Source organism: Grammomys surdaster, unplaced genomic scaffold (genome assembly GCF_004785775.1).
Source record: "Grammomys surdaster isolate TR1022 unplaced genomic scaffold, NIH_TR_1.0 120346, whole genome shotgun sequence".
NCBI classification, from domain to species: Eukaryota; Metazoa; Chordata; class Mammalia; order Rodentia; family Muridae; genus Grammomys; species Grammomys surdaster.
The window spans coordinates 8,195-16,244 of record NW_021616270.1 but is presented as its reverse complement, the minus strand read 5'-3'; the positions used below and the strand labels follow the sequence as shown (position 1 = coordinate 16,244).

At 40.5% G+C, this 8,050-nt stretch overlaps 1 long non-coding RNA gene across 1 annotated transcript; it reads right to left on the bottom strand.

Moving 5' to 3' along the window:
- Positions 1–304: 304 nt before the first annotated feature.
- On the bottom strand, positions 305–4,105 carry LOC114635957. Its single transcript, XR_003713555.1, has 5 exons — positions 3,814–4,105; positions 2,508–2,672; positions 2,287–2,400; positions 1,314–1,417; positions 305–500 (listed from the first exon to the last, which is right to left on the bottom strand). It is a non-coding gene; the product is annotated as an uncharacterized LOC114635957 (long non-coding RNA).
- Positions 4,106–8,050: the final 3,945 nt, after the last annotated feature.

The following is an 8,050-nucleotide window of genomic DNA, read 5'->3' as shown; positions in this document are numbered from 1 at the left end:
TTAGCTGTATCCCCTTAATGCACCTCCTATAACACAGCCTCCAAAAAATACACTTTATAACTTCCTCTAGCATTAATGTTGTTTGTTGCTTACAAGGAAGGATATTCTTACTTCTTCCATTTTCTGTGGAGCTCAACCTAAGACAGCATTTCTCAGTGGGTCCCCCCTTCACATTATCAGGTCCCTATTTTGAGTACCACTTGTAGCTGCCCAATGGACATTGACGAACTGGGTTCACCTGATAGGGAGGCTGGAAATATAAAGGATGGAGGTGGCGGCAAGAAAAGAATGAAGTCAAGATAAGTCTTTGATGAAGGCACAAATTTAAAATTCAGCACTCTGTTTATATTGGGGAAGCCCACCAAACCCATTCTTTGTTTCAGCTGGATAATATTGTAAAGCAGGCTCAGCTGGCAATATATTCTTCTAGGTTCTTGTAGGAAGTTGCAAGTGTTCACAAAGCTGCTCACTTCACTCAGGTGTTAAGGTCCTGAAGGAAGCTGTAAATATAAACAAAGCAGATGACTTCACCTAGGTGTCAAGGTCTTGTGTGGCAAGCAAGGTCTATTCAGTCTGCTCAAGGCTGGGAAAGGCACACTGGCATCAAGGTTTATGGACCTCAATGTAACATATCTCAGAACACATCAAAACATGACCTCAGGCACCAGATTGACCATAAACTCCAGAATATAACCTGGTGGCCATAGGGCTCCTTGACTGTGGCACCATGAAAGGTTAGCTTGCTTTCTAGTGGAGCAATGGCTAGAGATGGCCAGAGACCCTGCAAGGGATGGCATACATTTCATCACACTTCTAGACTCCAGCCTCCTGACACAAGGCCAAAGACTTCCATTGATCCACGCCTTTCAGTCATGTAATACAATGTCCCTACAGCCTCTCCTAAAGAGAGGTTTATGTCACCTAGGACAGGTAGAGGGCATGAATACAGGCCTCAAGCCTTGAGAGACCTCCATATTAATGAAATACCTAAAGACAAGAGGGCATAGCCAATTAAGCATTCCTTCCCAGACACTCCTCCCTCCCTATTTAACTCAGGTCTGCCCTGAGGTGTGCATGGGGTTACAGCTAATCTACTTTCTGCCATGACAATAAACCTTTTAAAACATGGACTACCTCATGTCTTTGGGATGTCCCCCTCATTGGGGAACCATGGAGAAGGGCTTTTGACTACTGAGCTGCTGTTTAATCTCCCACCAGAAGACTTGTCTGTGTTGTCGCCACTGAGAAGGCCACCAACTCAAGCAAGCTAGCCCACCCAGCCAAGCAAGTCCTGGCAACCAAGAATCACCCACCTCACGGTGAGCCACCAGAGTTCTCCCTCTCACCGCTCTTGGCTGTGGGTTGGTCAAGCCTGTATGCCCTCAAGTCTCAGTTCTTCTGCCATTCTCAGCAGTGCCTAGGAGCCCAGAGACAGAGACAACAGGCCTCCTGGTCAGCTGCTTCAGCCCAGACACCTCCATTGAGGAGCTCTGCCCCTATGGACTTCAGGCTGAGATATTCCCGGGCAAAGCCCGGCTGCTTCTCAGCCCAGCACCAACCTGGCACTGCATAGAGGGTATTCAGTCAAATTCTTGTGCTTCTGTATCTCTGAGCCATGGCAGACATGCGGGAACCATAACTCAGCCCAACAGGACTTACTCCCATGAATGAGCTACAGCTCCGCACTTGATATTAATTCCTTCAGAAGCAACAATGACTATGTGTATCAACCTCGTTTTTGTTGGCAGTATGAATAATGGAAAGTAACATAATTTCTTAAGGCAATTTGGATTGTGTGATATTAGTATAGCTTCCAGTGACAGGAAGGAACACTGACAAGAAGGTTGCCTATGGCAGCTTGAATCTTGAGTTATACCATCATATATATTGTCAAGAATGTCAGTGACATCAGCATATACTGAGAGTGAAAGAGGTTATGGTCATAAATCTCTTCTTGAGTCATAGGATCGATCACTAACATAAATACCACTTTTGGTGGTAGTATACATGATGTTGTATACATCATTATACGTGATGTTGTCTATAGCAATGGATGTAAGCATGCATCAGGGATCTTGCCATAGTTTCTGTGGCAGGTGGAATAACAATAGCAATGAAGGACTTCATCTTATTGCTGGTGACAACAAATAGCACTGGCATAAACTTGCTTTCACTGGTAGGTGGAATGACTAATACAATCATCCTAGTCTTTTGTGGGACTAGAAATCATTAACATCATGCAGCCTGTGGCAGCATGGATTGGGAATATATCATAATGTTTCTTACCATGAAGTTATCATTGTCATCATAGTTTCACTGAAAAGTCAAAATTGGACAGAAACCTCTTCTCTAGTTGCAGGATGGATCCTCAACATCAAAATAGTTACAGTTGGCAGGTATCTGTAAGGTTAGATCATTTGTACCAGTAGCCATTATGGTGGCAGTTAGGATCTTATATAATGCATGGCCTACAGAGGGGCTACATTCATACATTGTGGACATCATACTTTCCTGTGCAGGTAGGACCTCTGTAGGTATAATGGTCACCATGATGGTTGCTGGTGGGCCCAAGGCAACAGTGATCTTGGATACACTATGGTGTTTACTTCCAGGATGTATCAGTGACACGGATGCAGTTTTAGAGGACAGGTCCATGGGCAAACTCTTCTTCTCTAATGGTAGGATGGAACACTGAAATCAAAAAGGGTACAGTAGGCAGCACATATTTCACATATTATGTGGTCTCCACAGAAAAATAGATCACTGACATCAATATAGATTCTATTGGCAGTTGGAATGAGTCAGATTAACATAGTCCCATGTATCACCAGTGATCACTGACACGATACCTGCTAGGGTCATCAAGGTAATTGAATATACAATGATGTCTGTTGCTAAAATGTATCAGTGACCTCATCATATCACAGAAAGGTTAACTAAACATAAACTTAGTTACCAGTATTGACTATGAGCTTCACACTTGACTCTGTTAGCCACAGAGTTCCTTGACACTAACAATCTCTTCAGAAGCAACAAAGGTTATATTTCAATATAGCTCTTGGTGCCATCACTTACGATGGACATCAATATAGGTTCTGGTGACAGTTTGAATTATAGATATTAGTGTGATACTCATTTGTAACAGAGATCATTGAAATTAAGTTTGCTGTGGCAGCATTGACAATAGGTCAATAGATACTCATTTCTAACACAGATCATTGAAATTAAGGTTGCTGTGGCAGCATTGTGGCAATACTGCAGTATCTGTTTTTAGGTTTATCATAGACATTCACAGTACAGCAGAGAATATTAACATAAACATCTCCATTGGCAGCAAGGCTCATTGACACTAATAGTTATTCTGGTTGCAGTAAGGATTGCGTACATAATACAGTTCGCCTCAGGGGATACGTGTATGTATAATGAACATCTCATAGACATTTGAACACACTTCTCATAAACAACAAGGTCTGATTGGGCAGCAGAATGAATATCTGATATCAGGATAGATTCCATTGGCAATTGGAGACTCTCATTTTTATGTTGCTCCAATAAGCATCAGGGATCACTGAAATCACAGCAGTTGAAGGCCTGAAGTACCATGGACATACAATGATGCCTTTTGGCATTATATATGTGATCTCTATAAGAAATATAAGATGTAACTCCACATGACTTGGATGACCAGTATGACTTAAAACTTCACCTTATGTTCTGCTGGCCCTGTGGCACATAGGATCTCAGACATTAATCTGACCTATTGTGTCAGCTCATGACACTCATCTCAACGTGGTCTCCATCATCAACACAAACCTTGGAATTCAGCAGGTTCTCAAGAAGTAACAGAGATCAGACAGCACCAGGGTCTCCATCAGCAATAGGAGCAATAGAGTCCATCATGATGGCTGGACACAGCATGCAGAACTGACATCAACATATTTTCAGGTTGCAGTTAGGATCACAGTTATCAACTCATCTCCAGCAGCAGCAAACAACACTTAGCACATTATGTACCTAGGCAGCAGTACTTACCATGTACTTCACAATATATTCTGTTGGTTGTTTCTCAAAGATATCATGCAGCTTTTCAATGACCACACAGACTATGATTGTCAACATGGTTACCAGTGACAGCATGGAACAGTAATGTCAATATATTTCCTTTGATAGTTAGGGTCATAGATTTCATAAATCTGGTCCAAAGTGGGAGTAGGGATAACTCATGATCTGTTTGTCTATGGCCAGGGATCTGTGGTTTAACATTGTGTCCATTGTCAGGAAGTACGAGGGACATCAAAATCCCTTCAGAGGGAAGGTATTACCACATAGAAAACACTGTTTTCTAGTTGCAGGATGTATCTTTACATTAAATTGCGTAAGAATGGTAAGATATTTCTTAGGTCTTTTACAGAAGCATAGGTAATAGTCATCAATAGTGAGTCCATTATCAGTTAATGAAAGCCATATTAATGTGGTCACAAGAGTGATCAGGGATCACTGACATATTGGCTCCTAGAGGACACAAATATCATAGACACATAGTGGTATCTGAGATATATATATATATATATATATATATATATATATATATATATATATATATATATATGTAGTCCCTAACATTACCTAAGACAGCGCTATAGACTGACCCTTTCATTGAAGATTCTGATGGTCTCAGAAATTCTTAACATTCACAATGTCTTCATGATCAAACTGACGATGAATTATAACATAGTTACTAGAGGTTACATGTAGGATTCACATCATCCATGTTTCTTTAGTCCCTTTGCATTAGTGACATTAACATGGTTAACAGTGGCAGATGGGATCACTGAAAATGATGTTGTCTTCAGAAAAAAAAAAAATGATCTTGGGCATTACCATGAGGTCTGTTGCCAGAGCAGGGTCCCAGGGTGTCAGATATCAGGGACCTCAGCATTGACTCAGAGAGTAGAAGAGATCATTGACATCACTAACTATTCTGATGGTAGTAAAAATATTGTACATTTTATGGATGACAGCAGGTCTTGCATCTATGCATCAGGGATATCAACAGAAGTTTTTGTGGCAGATAGGATCACAGACATTAATCTGATCCCTAGTGCCACATTAGAACACTTACCTCAATATGACCTCAAGTATCAGTATGGATGTTGGAATTCAGCATGATCTCTAGAAGCAGCATAGATCATTGACATCACCAGGGTCTCCATCAGCAATAGGAACAATAGACTCCATCATGATCCCTGATTACAGCACTGACCGCAACATACCTTCAGGCTTCTGGTATGATCACTGACACTGACATATCTTCAGTAGCAGCACAGAGCCCTTATTTCATTATGATCTTAGGCATCAATACTGACAGGGAACTTCACAACAGATATTTCTGGTTGAGTTATCACAGACATCATGACCTCTTCAAAGACACTGACTGTGAATCTCAACATAGTTACCAGAGACAGCATCGATGAGTGACATCATAATTGCCCTTGTCAATTCGGATCACTAATATCATCAATTTGTTCCAAAGTGGTAGTAGAGATCACTCACTGCCTGGTTGGCTATGGGAGTAGAAATCTGATCATGGTATCTGTTCCCAGGGATATGAAGAAAGTTTGAGAGGGCAGGTATGATCATGTAAAGAAATTTCACTAGTGACAGTTTCAATCATGATATAAAAATGATAAGGGCTACCAGGATACTTAACATAAGTTGGGTAGAAGCATGGATAACTGACATCAGTAATGATTCCATTGGCATTTGGAGACAGTGATATCAATATGTCCCAATGGTCAGCAAGGATCACTGCCATGGCTGCTGGAGGCCTGAAGTATATATGACAAACAATGGTGTCTGTTGCCTCACTATATATCAACATAATATACCTCAGAAAAGGTAGGTAAATATGACCTGAGGTAGAAGTATTAGTATAATACTTCACCTAAGAATTTGCTATCTTCTGAGATCCTTGACATTAACAATAACTCAAGAAGCATCATGAACTATAGCATTAGACATGGCTACTGGAGGCAGCATGGATCATTGACATCATCATATCTTATGCAGGCATTTGGTAATAATGACATTAACTTGGTAACCAGGGGCAGCCAGGATCACTGACAACCAGGTTGCCAATGGCTGCATGGAACTTGGGCAATACCATAGTGTGTGTTGCCAGTTAAATATTAGTGTCATCATTATCAATTCACAGGGAAGAATAAATTATGCTCATTAATTGTCTTCTCTATTGGAAGGATAGGTCACTGACATCACTGCCTCTTCAGGTGGATATATGGATCATGTACATTACATGATCAACATCAGGGACTGCTTTCTTGTATCAGTGGCATCAACAGAGTTTCAAGTGTCAGGATCTCAGACATCAATCTGATCTCCATTGGTAAGAACGTTTACCTCAATAGGATCTAATAGTTCATCATGAACCTTTAAATTCATTAGGTTTTCAAGAAACAACACAGATCATAGGCATCACCAGGGTCTTAGCAATAGAAAGAATGGACTCCATCCCATCATGATTGCTGGTTACAGCTTCAGCACTGACATCAAAATAGCTTAATGTTTCAAGCAGGATCACAGGCATCAATATATATTACATGTTCAATATTGGTGGCTAGATGCATGTGTGAGGACATCATTTGATTTTCTTGTTGCAGGTAGGTTTCCAAATATTATTATGATCTCCAGTACCAGCTAAGAATATTTACCTCAAAAGGGACTGGGACATCAGTGTGGATCTTGAGGTACATCATATTCTCAAGCAGCATCACAAATCATAGTCATCACCAGGGTTTCCATTAGTGATAGGAATAATGGATTCCATCATGATTGCTGGTCATTCATCAGTGGTATCAACATAGATTTTTTTACTACAGGTAGAACCATAAGCATCAAAATACAATGCAGGTTTCTCATTAGGAGCTACATCTATACATCAGGGACATAACCATAACTCCCTATGGGAGGTAGGATCTCAGAAATCGTTTTTATCTCCAGTACTATGTAAGATTACTTACCTCAATATTACCTTGAGTATCAGCATGTACCTTGACATTTATCAGTTTCTCCAGAAGCAACATAGTTCATATCCATCACAAGGATCTCCATCAGTAATAGGAACAGTGGATTGAATCATGCTTGCTGATCATACCATCCAGCAATGATATCAGCATGACTTGAGCATAGAGATGTGATCATTGAAATCAAAGATGACTCCATTAACAATACACAGCTCTTTAATCATTATAAACCTAGACAGAAGTACTGTCAATGATATTCACATTACACTCTTCTGGCTGGGGGATCTCAGGTGCTATGGAGTTCTTCAAATGTGACATATGCTGCTATCCATTGTTCCTACAAACATTGTCAGTAGATCTCAACATACCTACTAGTGACACCAGAGATGAGGGTCATCAATATATTTCCTTGGTAGTTCGGATCACTGATGTTATTAATTGGTCAAAAGTGGGAGAAAGATTCAAACACAAACTGCTTACCAATGCAATAGGAATCTGGGATATAAAATGGAGTCTGTTACCAGGAAGAATCAGGTACATCAAAGTAATTTCAGAGGACAAGTATGGCCATGAACAGAAACCTCTTCTCTAGTGACAGGATGCATTGTGAAATCAAAATTTTTATCGATGGCAAGAATCTTCCCATAAATTGAGCAGAAGCACGGTTAAAAGATGTTGGTAATAATTCCAGTGTCAGTAGGAATAACTCTTATCAATGCTCTCACAAATTGCATCAGGTATGACTGACATGGCTGATAGAGGCCTGAAGTATCACGGATTGGTGTCTTCTGCCACAAGTTATGTTCTCTCAACATAACATATGTCAGAAAATGTAATTTCAACATGAGCAGAGGCAGTGCTATTACCTTCCACTTTTTCTTAGACTCTCATGGTCTGAGGCCCTCTAAACACTAACAATATCTTCAGAAGCAACATACACTATGGGTTTTAACAAAGTTACTGGTGCATGATGGTGATTCACATCATCGATATTTTGCAAGAACTTTGGC